At 43.8% G+C, this 14059-nt stretch overlaps 1 protein-coding gene across 1 annotated transcript in view; it reads right to left on the bottom strand.

The window, feature by feature from the left end:
* The window catches only part of LOC137423456 (netrin-1), a 184551-nt gene that overhangs the window by 26899 nt on the left and 143593 nt on the right, over positions 1-14059 (bottom strand). The gene's annotated exons all lie outside the window — the stretch shown is intronic.

Here is a 14059-nt window from a genome sequence, read left to right on the forward strand (position 1 = left end):
AGAGAAACCATAGCCAACAAAGAGGTGACATGCCAGAAGACCGACTAATGCCTGATTAATAAGGACTACAGACAGCGATAACGAGACCATGCTTGGCATAATGGAAATATTAGTGGTATTAATTAGCAGATGGATCTTTACCACAGAGTTCCTTCAGATGACTTCAAGCCTGGACTTATCTAGTTATATTGATATCCCAGTGGGTGCCACACCCACAGACAGAGCACATGCATTGATCGGCCTGTGCGGTGTTTGTGCAGCAGACAGGCAGGCGTGCTTGTCTGAATGTCCACACAATGCCAGGCCACCATGGGAATAAGAAGTGCAGCGACACATTTCAAAGTAGATTTGGCCAGCTGCTTTGCCCTGAAAGTTATTTCCATCTTGCACTCCCAGCCTTCCCAAGCAAACAGATTATTGTTGATGGTACAATTACTAAAGTATATTTATTAATCAATAATATTAAGTCTTGAGTACCCCATCTCAAAAGTGAAGATATTCCTTTTCATTTTGAGAGAATTTCCCACATGTGTCTGATTTGTGTAATTTGCTTAATTGTGAATGTCACCAACATACCTACCTTGCAAATAGTCAGTAAACAGTTTTATCTATCAGTTTTAGAACATCATGTAAGGAGTTTAACACAGTCCAATGAAGAATAATATATTCCCATCAAAATAACGGGTTGGAACAGTTATTCGACGGTGCAGCCTTGTGAGCGTGTCAAAGTCTGAAGCCTCGACCTAGTGTCAGATGTGCGTATATCTTCTTTATTTATTAAACATCCTATGGATGTAAATGAACACTCATTTTAATCTGCACGCATTTCACATCACAGGTCAGGTCAGGTCGGGTATATGAGCATGCGCCGGAGCAGCGCGTCGCCGCATCCACTTTCCGACGGTACTCCAGGCGCCTCCATCTGGCCATCCCCTGGGCTGATGCCTGGCCCATCCCTATCTCCTTGAGATACCGATCAACCTGCTGCAACCACGAGGCACATGGTTGGCCCATTGGCCTCCTCCACTCACGAGGCTCCCTCCCTAGCTGAGAGTATCTGGTGAGCTGGATCAGCTTACGGAAAACAAGCCACATTTTCATACAACCGCAGCTGGCGCTCACGGACCATACAGGAAACAAATCTCATCTGAGTCTCTCTCAGCAACCGCTCGTTGGACACAAAATTCGACCAGCGATAGCCAAGGATTCTCCGAAGAGACTTGGTTCCAAAGGAGTTAAGTCTCATTCTCTGGCCCTTGGTAAGGGTCCAAGTCTCGCATCCGTAGAGCAAGACTGGAAGCACCAAGGACTTAAAAACTCTGACTTTCATCCTCCTATATAGATACCGACAGTGCCACACCCCATGAGCCAGTGAATCCATGACTCCCCAGGCCCGATCCAGACGCCTATCAACCTCTGGCTCGCAACATGCGGAGACATGAATAACACTGCCAAGGTAAGTGAATCTCTTCATGACTTCAACATCTTTGCCACAAACATGCACATACAAGACAGCAGCATCCGAGATGTCAATGAAAGCCTGGATCTCGGTTTTGACCCAGGAAATCCATAATCCCAGCGGCATAAATAATCCATAATCCATAATCCATAGGAAATCCATAATCCTCCTCATTCAGTGCCTGGAGGGCCCCCATAAGAATATCCAGCATCTCCACAAAGATGACTGCATCATCTGCGAAATCAAGGTCAGAGATCTTGACACTCCCAAACGATGCACCACAGCCTGAACTCTCCGACATCCTCCCCCGAGCCAGTCCATACAAGTGCTGAAGAGTGTGGGAGCCAGTACACCCACCCCTGCTGAACTCCAGTAACAACTGGAAATAAGTCAGAGGTGGAGCCACCACACCTCACAGCACTCTCAGTACCAGCGTATAGTTCAGAGAACAGATTGATCAGCGTTGGTGGCACCCCACAAAGACGAAGAATCCTCCAGAGGGCATCCCAATTCACCGAATCAAACGCTTTGTGGAGATCAACATAGGCTGCAAGAAGCCCCTGACGAAACTCTCACTTGCATGCGGTGAGGACCCGAAGCGCAAGGATACAGTTAATCGTTGAAATCTTTGGTGTAAAGCCCAACTGCTCTGGTCACTGGTGCTCAAGCAGATGGCGGCGAACCCTCTCAAGAATAGATCTTGCCCGGCACCGAGAGAAGCGTCACCCCTCAGTAGTTGTTGCAGTCCTGGTGATCACCCTTCCCTTTCTAGAGGGGTACAACAACGCCCGTCTTCCAGTCAGTTGGGATGGTGCCTGTGCTCCAAACAGAGCACAGAACTGCATGCAGCAACTCAAGAACAGCATTTCCATCAGCCTTGAGAAGCTCAGCATGGGTGCCACAAATCCCAGGAGCTTTGCCCCCTTTCAGCCGGTTCACCGCCACCTGTGTTTCCACAAGTGAAGGCGGTTCACAGTTAATTGGTGGGGTCAGCATTTGGGATAGCAACACCCTTGACATCCAAATCAACAGCTGTGGGTCAGCCTAGTACAGCTGCTCAAAGTAACCGGCCCAGCGGGCCTTCACTTCAGACCCCTCTGTCAAGAGGCCACCACCCTCTGCTCTAACTGCAGTACACCTAGGGACCTGCTTACACAGGAATCTGTGCATTGCATTCCTCTAAGCCTGACGAGAATCACATGTCCACAAGTGATGCTCTACCCTTTCACAGATTCCTCGCACATAGGCCTCCTTGTCCACCCTCAGCGAGCATACAGTTTTACGCCTCAGCTCTCGGAACAGTTCAGCTCTGCCAACGAGCCTGGCCCTGTGACTCTGGTCGATGGTATCAAGCGTCTCCTGAGAGACAAAGTTCTTCTTCGCCTGACAGTGGGTTCCAAGACAGCCACTGGCAAAATCAAGAATGGTGGTCTTCACGGCACTCCACAACTCCTCAGGATCCCCTGAAGCATCCAGACCCCCAAAACCCCACTCAACCTGTTCGCAAACTCCTCAGCGACCCTATCCTCCTTGAGCTTGCCCACATCCAGCCTAGGCTGGAATGATAGCATTCTCTTGAATTTGAGCTGCAACTTCAGAGTTGCTACAACAAGCCTGTGGTCAGTGTTGAGGAAATGAGGACTCTGGTCGACCATGCAGTTCTGGAGCATCCGCCATCGACCATCAATGAGCACATGGTCAATCTCCTTCGCCACACCACCAGGATTGGAATACCAAGTCCAGCGATGAGGCTGTGGGTGCTGAAACCATGAGCCAGCCACCCTAAGTCCATGACTTCTTGCAAAGCCGAAGAACTTAGTGCTATTCTGGTTCACAGTCCCAGATCCATGGGGAGCAACGCATGCCTCATAACCATCCCTATCAGTGCCAGTCGATGCATGGAAATCCCCCAAGACCAGAAGAGTATCTCTCCTGGGGCACTGATCGACCACAGACTCGAGCGTGGTGTAGAATGCCTCCTTCAAAGTGAAATGTTGCACATCACGTGCAGCGAATTTCACCTCCCTGCACCTTGTATGTATTGTTATTATTATTTTCATCCCTTCTGTACACTGCCCTTGATGCTCGGTTTGCAAGCCACCTTCTACAATTCCAATAGAAGAGCCATAATTACTCTTCTATGGAAAATGTTTTTCGAGTTAGTTTTATCCTCAAAAGTATACTGGAGTGAACACACATTCGTGTTATAAGATTGAACTTTAGAACCTACCCTTATGGAGGGGGACAGACATCTGTACAAACACACAAACTAACATTGTGTTTTATATGGTAGATTGGCTGTCATGTGTGTCAACCTCCAATGGAATAATTTAAACTGTTCTCACCAACTCAAATCAACCATCAGGAATGCTATATTGAAGTGGAACATTACAATCTAGAAGGCCATTAGAAAAATCACCTTTGGTGTTTCAGAGAGAACCCTGAGACAGATTGGTGTAATGGAACAGATGTGACTTGTCACATAATCCTGCCATTCAGTGACAAAACCGTTGCTGGAATCAATTCGATTTCAAGCAAAGCCTGCGCGCAGTTTGTCACGCTATACATTGCACAAAATGCCAAAGAAGAGGAGCTGAGCGAGCACAAGTCTTCCAATCTTCTTCACCAGCCACAATTATTGCCACATTCTTGCTGGGTTGTCCGGGGGATGTTTTGGTCCAACTTTGTCACGAACCGGCTGACCAGGGCTGACCCAAACATTCATGAATTTGGACATAATGTCTGCAATAGCTCGCCTATTCTGCACACAAGTCTTCCAATAGGGTGATCAATAATATGCATATTAGATCGGCAGTCGATTATAAATATTTTCTGATAACATGCTACAGGAAAAGCACAATTAGCTTTAAGTCGTCTAGTCTGGGTTCGGTTCCTGACCCGACTATAAACGGTCAGATTGGTGCTTCGCAAGCAGGATGTTTTATCACAAAATGCACCGTCCGTTGGAGGGGCATTAAGCAGGGTGTTCCGTCTGGTAAAATTAGCTGGTTGACGTTAAATATCTCATGGTGTCCTTCATGAAGAGTAGGCGAGTTCATCACAGGCACCCTGGACAAATTCCAAATTCTTACCACCTTCGGTCAAATGTCGCACCCGTCATCTGTTTCCTAAAATCTTGACCCAGAAACCTTCCCTGGTCAATCCCAAAATAAGGTGGGAATAATTGGGGTTGTCAAAAAAGTAGTAGCAGCAGCAGCAGCAGTAGTAGTAGTAGTAGTAGTAGTAGTAGTAGTAGTAGTAGTAGTAGTAACTCAGATGTGAACACTTTCCTAAGGGCTACGCATTTATGCCACCGACACAGTGCCCCATGAATGTTTTGCCAGGAATTTGTAATTTTGCCAAGGTGCTGGTAATACCTCACCTATTCTTTGTCAAATGATACTGTGGGATCTTTTATTAACATCCACCAAGTAATGCCTGAGAAATGAACCAAACACTGCCATTTCAAACACACATCATATAGAGGCAATGAATGGGAATCCGGAGACCTCCACATGTGAAGGAAGCTTTGGCAGAGCGATGGACGAATCCAGATACACATTGTTCAAGTCATATCGTCGGGTCTGAGATGTTGTGGAATGACAATTATAAGCGCAGTAACAATTACAAAAAATTTCAAAGGAACTAGGGGATGCACTATCCAAAGAATGGCAAATCTATGATAAACTGTTAACAGATGTTCAGCTTGGAATGATGGCACAAGGAGGCTTTACAAGGTATTTAATTGCTGCACACCAAAGATTGTTTGGCATGGTCAATAAAAAAAAACTTTTTTATTCCATGACTTTCAGGAGGAAAGTGGAGGAAACATCGGTACTTGTAGTGTAGAAATATAAGTACGGTATTCTAATGTATTGTGAAAACATATCAAAAAAACCGGGAAAAAGGTTGTGACTATAGCATGCGTAACAATATTACCCAGTAAAAACGATCAATAAAGCAATAACAACTAAAATTGTGATATTAAACAAATATGTACAGATCGATGTAGCACTGCGACCCGATGACTGGTTGGAATAGATCAAATACTACAAGAGTGAAAGCTTATTGGCTGATGAGTAATTATAGGACTGGCGGGATAGCCAAGCGAGCGTGTTGGTTTAGCGGTTAGGGTGCCGGCTTGGGATCCTCAGATCCTGGGTTTGAATCCCGGTCGATCGCTGAATTAACGCCACGGGGGTTGACTCAGCCTGTCATCCTTCCGAGGTCGGCAAATTGAGTACCAGCTTGCTGGTAATTCCGTGTTTATTGCAAGAGGCGACTAACAGGGTTGGCGGCAGGAAGGGCATCTGGCCATAAAACATTGCTTCAAAAAGGGGACCATGATGCCCGAAAAAGGCCGACCCCTGCTCTGCGGGGAAATGGCCTCTAAAGGTGGTTCAGGATAGCCAAGCGGTATGTGCATTTACCTTTGATCTGTCTATCCTGGGGTCGAATCTCTAATGAACTATGAATTCTCACCCTGGTGTATTCCATGCATGGAGAAGCTTCGATATCTGTATCAAAAATATATCAAGGCGGAGGACCATTATGCCAGCACGGTTCACTGGTGGACGTTCAATATTCTATGTGGTCATTTTTTAAGAGTAAGAGAGTTATCAGCGGCACCCGGAGTAAATTACAAATTCCTGCCACCTTGAGTCGAACGTCAGGCTTGGCCAGACGGTTTGTGAAAGACTTGGAAAAAAAATGTTTCACAAAAGGTGGGGATCATTTGTGTCGTTAAATAAGTAACATTACAAGAAAAACGAAAGCAAATGGAAATCGAATTATTCGAGTTATTTAATAACTAGAACGGCACTCGGTAGAGCGCATACCTCCGCCAGGCCAGACGGTTTGTGAAAGACTTGGAAAAAAAATGTTTCACAAAAGGTGGGGATCATTTGTGTCGTTAAATAAGTAACATTACAAGAAAAACGAAAGCAAATGGAAATCGAATTATTCGAGTTATTTAATAACTAGAACGGCACTCGGTAGAGCGCATACCTCCGCCAGGCTACACAGTTTATGTTTTGTAACCCACTGAAAGGAGAGATCCAGATCCGACACGAAACAAAATCGAATTGGCTTGTTCTTGTCACCTAACGATCTCATCCACCAGGTTTGGTCATAATCCGTCCAAAGCTTTTTGAAATATTATGCTGTATCGTTTTTGGCCCCATTTCCCAATGGTGAACCTTCGGTGAAGGAGGTAATTACACATAAATACTAGACGGGCACTTGGTAGAGAGCATACCTCCACCAGGCTGAACAGTTTGCGTTTTGTATGAATTGTATCCCACTGATGGGCCGGATCAGGATCCGGACATGAATCAAAATCGAATCAGCTTGTTCCTATCACCTATCAAACTCATCCGCCTAGTTTTGTCATAACTCGGACACAACTTTTTGAGATATCACGCTATATATAGTTTCGCCCTATCTCTCAATGGTGAAGAATCACTTAAGAAATTCTAGTACCCAGATCCAAATTTGTATCTTCACCAAAATCTAATAAATTCTTCCTTGTCACACATCCAACCACTCCACCAAATTTAGTCCGAATCTGTCCATAACTTTTTCAGATATCCTGCTCACAGACAGACAGGGGTGAAAACATAATTAACTTTTGTCCACTTTCGGTGGCGAAGGTAATAATTAACACTGAGTAATCAAAAAACAATCATAAAGAATGGCTAAAAAAATTCCAAGGAAACAATATGACAGTCAAATTGAAACTGGGTTCGGAATAAAGGCACAAGAAGAACATGTTAACGAAACTTATAAAAAGGATGCAACTCGAAATGTGAAAGAAATGACCCCCAGATGGTTTTCAAAGCAAAACTATAAAATGAAGAAGAATCATTTAGGCATTTGAAGGCTCGAACCTCAGACCAAATACATTCGAATGCGCACAACAGAAAAAAGAAGTAAAGGATATAATTTAGGGAAAACCGAAGTTCATTCACAGACAGTATTTCATCTGGAATCTCACAGAATCGTCAGTTTGTGAAAGTACAAATGGTGTTTTATAGGACACCTTAACAAGTTGGTTTAGTGCTCCCAGAATCATGCTCTACCACTTCCTAGACTGCTTTCTCCGTTTGGGGGCACTTCCTCGACCACCGTGCATTTTCCTGTGGGTTAATTGGAGAAATTGACCCTTGTAGAGCAGCCCCCTGTGGAGATCGTTAAATTCACACCCATAACGAGATGGAGGCAAGGTGGAGCCAAAGCCTGTGCCATCATAGTCGCTTGAAAAGGCGAGACCGGACACCCGCTGAGGACTTCACCTTCTGCAGCTCAGAGAGTCAAACAATGTGGGAAGACATTGAGCCATGCACACCCCCTTCCCCACCACAAGGCATTTGAGGATGCCACCTCATTTGGATTGTTGGCCCTGTCAGATCCTGAGCCATTGATTGATATTCATTGGATAAATTTGAGCCTGAAAGGAGCTTCAGGCTGTGATCTTGTATCTGTTAGAACACTTCTTTTGTGATATCTGCTATGGTATCATGTGCAGACAGCTTGTTAGTTTGACATTACTCTTCGTTACGTAACTCGAAGATGCTTTTCTTTCCCAGAATTTCCAGCAAAGGTATAATTAGGCAGGAAATCAGTGTCGTCCGTAGTAGGTTTGGCTCAAAGCCTGAAGGAACTAGTGGGTGGCATAGATCTCACGTCTGGTCCTCATTAAAATAATGGAAAGTGAGATCAAGTCTTTTGGGACAGATTCGTGTCTTTTTCCTTGTATCACGAGGCCAGGAATGGGCATTGTGCCTGGCTAGTCTCTTCGTGAATCTACAACAATCGTAATTGAAATAGCAGGCAGACATGTTGGTGTGATTTACAGAATGATTAACATGGATTGAAAATACAGACCACTTCTATTTCACGGTGCTGACCAAAACCACAAACTATCTACAACAGAACTGGATGCATGAACTTTCTCTGAGGCATTTCCAGGTGGCCATTATAAAGCCACAAGCACCTGCTGCTGAAGGGGCCTGCTTCCTCTCTGAAAGGTACAGGCAGGTATGGAAGGCCGATTCCGAACATGAGATTTCACTCATTTGCAATATTCGGTGGACGCCTTTTCTGTTCAAAACTGGCTGCGTCATTGTGATAATTCTGTTCATAATGCACAATAAAGCCTTTGATTCTCTACAATAATTGTCTTTTAATTTACAACAAATACACAGTGTCATAGGGCGCATTATAAATAACGTATGAAGCCAGAACGGCACTCTGTAGAGCGCAAGCCTCTGCCAGGCTGAACAGTTTACGTTTTGTATCCCAATGATAGGCCGGATCTGGACATGAACCAAAGTCTAATCGGCTTGTTCTTGTCGCATATCCCACTAATCCACCAAGTTTTGTCATAATCCATCAAATTTGTGAAACATCGTACTATATATCATTTTTGGTGCCATCTCTTAATTGTAAATAATAAATTTAGAAATTGAAATAAATCTTGCATCCACATATGAATCTGCACCAAATTTGAATCAATTTTTACACACGCAACCTGTCCACCAAGTAGGAGTGACTTTCTTAGTGACTTTCAACGTGGCACCGTCAAAAGATGCCACCTTTCCAACAAGTCAGTTCGTCAAATTTCTGCCCTGCTGGAGCTGCCCTGGTCAACTATAAGTGCTGTTATTGTTAAGTGGAAACATCTAGGAGCAGCAACAGCTCAGCCGCAAAAGTGGTAGGCCACACAAGCTCACAGAACGGGCCGCCGAGTGATGAAGAGCCTAGCGCATAAAAATCGTCTGTCCTCGGGTACAACACTCACTACCAAGTTCCAAACTGCCTCTGGAAGCAACATCAGCATAACAACTGTTCGTTGGGAGCTTTATGAAATGGGTTTCCATGGCCGAGCAGCCATACACAAGCCTAAGATCACCATGCGCAATGCCAAGCGTCAGCTGGAGTGGTGTAAAGCTCGCTGCCTTTCGATTCTGGAGCAGTGGAAACGTGTTATTTGGAGTGTTGAATCACGCTTCACCATCTGGCAGTCCGACAAATTAATCTGGGTTTGGCGGATGCCAGGAGAACGCTACCTGCCCGAATGTGTAGTGCCCACTGTAAAGTTTGGTGGAGGAGGAATAATGGTCTGGGGCTGCTTTTCATGGTTCGGGCTCGGCCTCTTAGTTCCAGTGAAGGGAAATCTTAATGTTACAGCATACAATGACATTCTAGACGATTGTGTGCTTCCAAATTTGTGGCAACAGTTTGGGGAAGGCCCTTTCCTGTTTCGGCATGACAATGCCCCCGTGCACAAAGCAAGGTCGGTGTGGAAGAACTTGACTGGCCTGCACAGAGCCCTGACCTCAACCCCATTGAATACCTTTGGGATGAATTGGAACGCTGGCTGTGAGCCAGGCTTAATCACCCAACATCAGTGCGCGGCCTCACTAATGCTCTTGTGGCTGAATGGAAGCAAATCCCCGCAGCAATGTTCCAACATCTAGTGGAAAGCCTTCCCAGAAGAGTGGAGGCTGTTATAGCAGCAATGGGGGGGATCAACTCCATATTAATGCCCATGATTTTGGAATGAGATGTTCGACGAGCACATACGGGTGTGATTCGTCACAATTGAGTGATAGGGATAAAAACGATATATCTCATGAAATCTCAAAAGGTTGTGGAAGGATTATAACAAAACGAGGTGGATGAGTTCGTTATGTGACATTAACAAGCTGATTCGACTTTGATTCAGGTCCAGATCCAGATCTACTGCCAGTGGGATACAAAATGTAAACTGTCCAGTGTAGCGGAGGTATACGCTCTACTGACTGCCGTTCTTGTAAAAATTTTGTCTTTTTGTTAAGCATTAAATAGTGAATATCTGGTTCATAAAACGAATTGTTTAAAGATAAGTAGTAAAAAAAAAGTAAGCAGTTTTTAGATGAGATAAGTAAAACTAGTTATTTAGAGATAATTTTATTCAACATCTATTTAAACTTCTCTTTTTGACGATTCTAACCCAACTCGATCGCAAACACTCTACCAACTTAGAGCAGCGATGTTCTATCCAATCAGAAACCCAATTATTTTGCTCAATTCAAATTTTCCTACAAGGATTTTGTTGTGTAGTAAAGCAGCGAGACTCACAAAATAATATACTTCATGGTCGGAATAGTAAAATACTGATTTATTTGATAATCACATCGACATATGCCAGGTGCACAATGACCAGCCACAGTATTCTGCCAATGATAACTAGTTCATCAAGACGTTGGTTTTATCTATCCGAAAAGGAAATTGGTACTTGTATGTTAGAGAAGAAGAAAAACCTCCATCAAAAGCACAAAAGTATGGCAAAGGAGTTCAAAAAGAGCCAATGGAACGTGAGGTAACTCACGAAGAGACATCATGAATTCACTTCAAAGCTTCATGGAGAAAGCTCTGTTTCTATTGGCGGTTAGAGCTATGTTCAGAGACATTATTAACCAAATAGAGAAATGGAAATACACCATTTAAGTCTTTCCTGTATTGTTGTCTGGATCGTTCATTGATAGAAAAGAAAGAAAATACAGCGATTTGCTTAAACAGATATTTCTGTATTTAATAAAAGAACCTTCAAAACATGTCAAAGATGAAAGAGTAACTGTTTCCATGTCCCTTTAACCCACAATCGGGTATGACAATTACTTTGAACGAATGCTGTTTCAACAACAAAATTGCTTTAAGGAATGTCTTCTGCTTTTAAGTATTTGTTTCATGGTAACTTAGACAACATATAAAGCGAGCATAATTAAAGTGAGACAATATGTGACTACACCAGGCAGAGATTGAAGGTTTATGGCAAGGGGTTCCCTGGGCAGCATGCAGATACTGCTGTTTAAAAATTTTCCATTTTGTATTTACCACTTGTCACATGGAAACGTCACCCATGGAAAGAAACTTCCTCCAAGGGATGCCACCACTATATAACAGCTCAGCCAGCCCTGAACTTCACCTACCACCGCAACGTTAACTTCCGAGAGGCGGTGTACCATGTCTACCACAAAACCAAGCTTTGAGAAGTTGTGTTGCAATCCTCAAGGCCAAGTATCACACCAATCCAGGTAAGTAAACACCTGACAAAATTTGATTTACCAGAGTATAAATATTCAGTACAATGCCATATTTTTGACAAGTGAGTATTGATCTTGCCTACACATACCCAGGAGTGATAAGAATTTCTAAATGTCTGAATAGGATCACACCGAGGAAAAGGTTGGGAACCCCTGCCTTATGGTGTCTAAGGAAACCCAAGGGAAGGAAAAGGCTTGCACAAAGAAGCTGTAGCGGAGCAGGGTGAAAGAGAGTTGGAGCAATTGCTTTGTGCTCCATTCTTCTACAGACGGCCTTTATTTTTCAACAAAACTGGTTTTCATTGGGTGGAATGTTAGACTTTGTTGAGGCTAGTGTCAGTCTTTGCCGCTGGATAATTCGCTGGAGAAGTTTTATCAACTGCTGATTCAGAAAGGTAGGCTAATCACCGTGGGAAGCAAAGTAAAGCTGACGTTTCGGGTTTTAGCCCTTCATCAGAGCAAGAGGGCGGTAACTTTTACACGTTCACCGCAAAGCGTATGAAATAAATCAAAAGCATTGGCACCATCGATAAAAGAGTAAACCTATTTAACATGTTGGTTTACTTGATCAGAAACACAAATGCGTTTCACTGAAATTGTCAAAGCAATTGATGGGATTTAGAAGAAGAATGCATGTCCGACTTCCAGTTTGAAATGAAATGTTACCTTTTACACTTTTACCCAAAGCACTGTTACTTGTAAAAAAAAATTAAAAAATTCTCAATACCTCCTGAAGGTGCCTTTTTCAATGTAGGTTTAACACACTAGGAGGGGGAAGGGGTGTATGCATGCAGCTGTGCATGCACAGGCGGTGTGCAAATTTGGGAACTTGAGGGCAAACATAATCCTCACGGGCCTTTCCAATGTGCCTAGTGACTGGACCTTGAAGTCTCAGCACACAATCACTTGTCAAGTGCAGGAAATCAGCGCATGTAACTAGTACGGGAACCAGGGAAGGCCTTCAAAGGCCATGCCAAGGTGCGGAACCCAGCACAGCTGAGCACACACTACCAGGGGAAGCCAACACGACTCATCTCTATTCCTCCATCTTGTCTTCTTTTCGCAATCTCCGGCATGCCATCCTGCCTCTGCCTATTTTTAAAATGCCAAAAAAATTGCACATGAAAACTTCGAAGAAAAAAAACGTTGATTGGATATTGAAGAACAATAATGACCGCACTGTGGTTACAACCTGAGACACAATCCGGTAATGGGCCAATTGGGAAACGTGCATTTAAAGCACTCTTAAACGATGAACAGCACAATTGGGAAACACATTTAATGCGCTATTAGCCTTTTGAACCCTACGCTCCTTGCACTTTCGGCTCCCCCATCCTAGGTAGGCTTCCTGGAGAAAAATCACTAAAAAGTTGAACTTAGTTTTATTTCGGTTTTCTGCCTGTAAAAAAAAATTTCTAGTCCTATAATTTTAGACCGAAGAGTAGGTGTAACGTAACGGAGCCGCCAATTGCTTAGAAAGTTGCTCGTGATATGTTTGTAAACAAGAGAAAATTAGCCTTAGACTATGTATAAAACAAGCTCCATTACGAGCCGTAAACAATAAAAAAGAAAAAGAAAAAGCATGTGGCGGCCGGTCTACCGGCAGCCAGGGTATGTGGAAGTTTGAATAGCGGCCGGTAGGATTCGGAGGGTTTAAAGATTAACTCGATACCTCTAATCCATGCCACCCTCCGCCACAGTTATATCAGATTGAGCCATTCGTCACACAGTCATGAATTATTTAACCCCTTGTTTAACCTGAATAATTCATTGTTTTGCTTTGTTTTGTTTTGTTTTTGTTTGTTTTGCTTTGCCCACCGTGTACCCCTCCATCCTCCCCCAGCCCTCTCCCTTCCACAGATCTACCGACGTCCCTGTTCTCTACTGTTGTTGTGCTTGTGTGCTTCCCTCTCTCTCTCCCTCTCTTGTCTCCCGCTCCCTTCATTGTATGTTTTATGTGTCTGTGCATGTTTTAATGTTCAATATGTTAGCTCTTACACGAGCCTCGATTCTGTATACAAAAAAAAACAAAAAAAAAAACCTCAATTTGGGGCCGTTCAAAAATTAAGTAATGCTATTTTTTATATGTAGATGCGTACAATGTGTGCTGACAGGCTTGGTTAAATCTTACTAATAATTTTATTGGACTTATGATTAGATTGTTTGGGGTCCCTCATCATGAGCAACACTCGACCCAAATAAAGGCTAGGATATCTGACGCAACAAACCCAGGCAGTGTGCAATCAGCAGAAGCCCACAGGCCGGATGTCCAGAAAACCAAGCTAACGGTCATATTAATTCATCTGGATGTCATGGTGGGTGGAGTCAAGTGAAAAATGTGGATGGGGTCCGGTATCTTCTGACCAATGGGTGCACATTTCAAAAATCGACCACCAAAAAGAACCACAACAGCGGCAACAACAACCATGTGGAGCTCCTGTAGACCTGAGACACATCACAGGTAAATTGGCAATTGGGTTGTTTATCGCAAGAAAGATCATAATAGATGAAA

The sequence above is a fragment of the Myxine glutinosa genome, chromosome 3 (assembly GCF_964187855.1).
Source record: "Myxine glutinosa chromosome 3, kmMyxGlut1.1, whole genome shotgun sequence".
NCBI lineage: Eukaryota > Metazoa > Chordata > Myxini > Myxiniformes > Myxinidae > Myxine > Myxine glutinosa.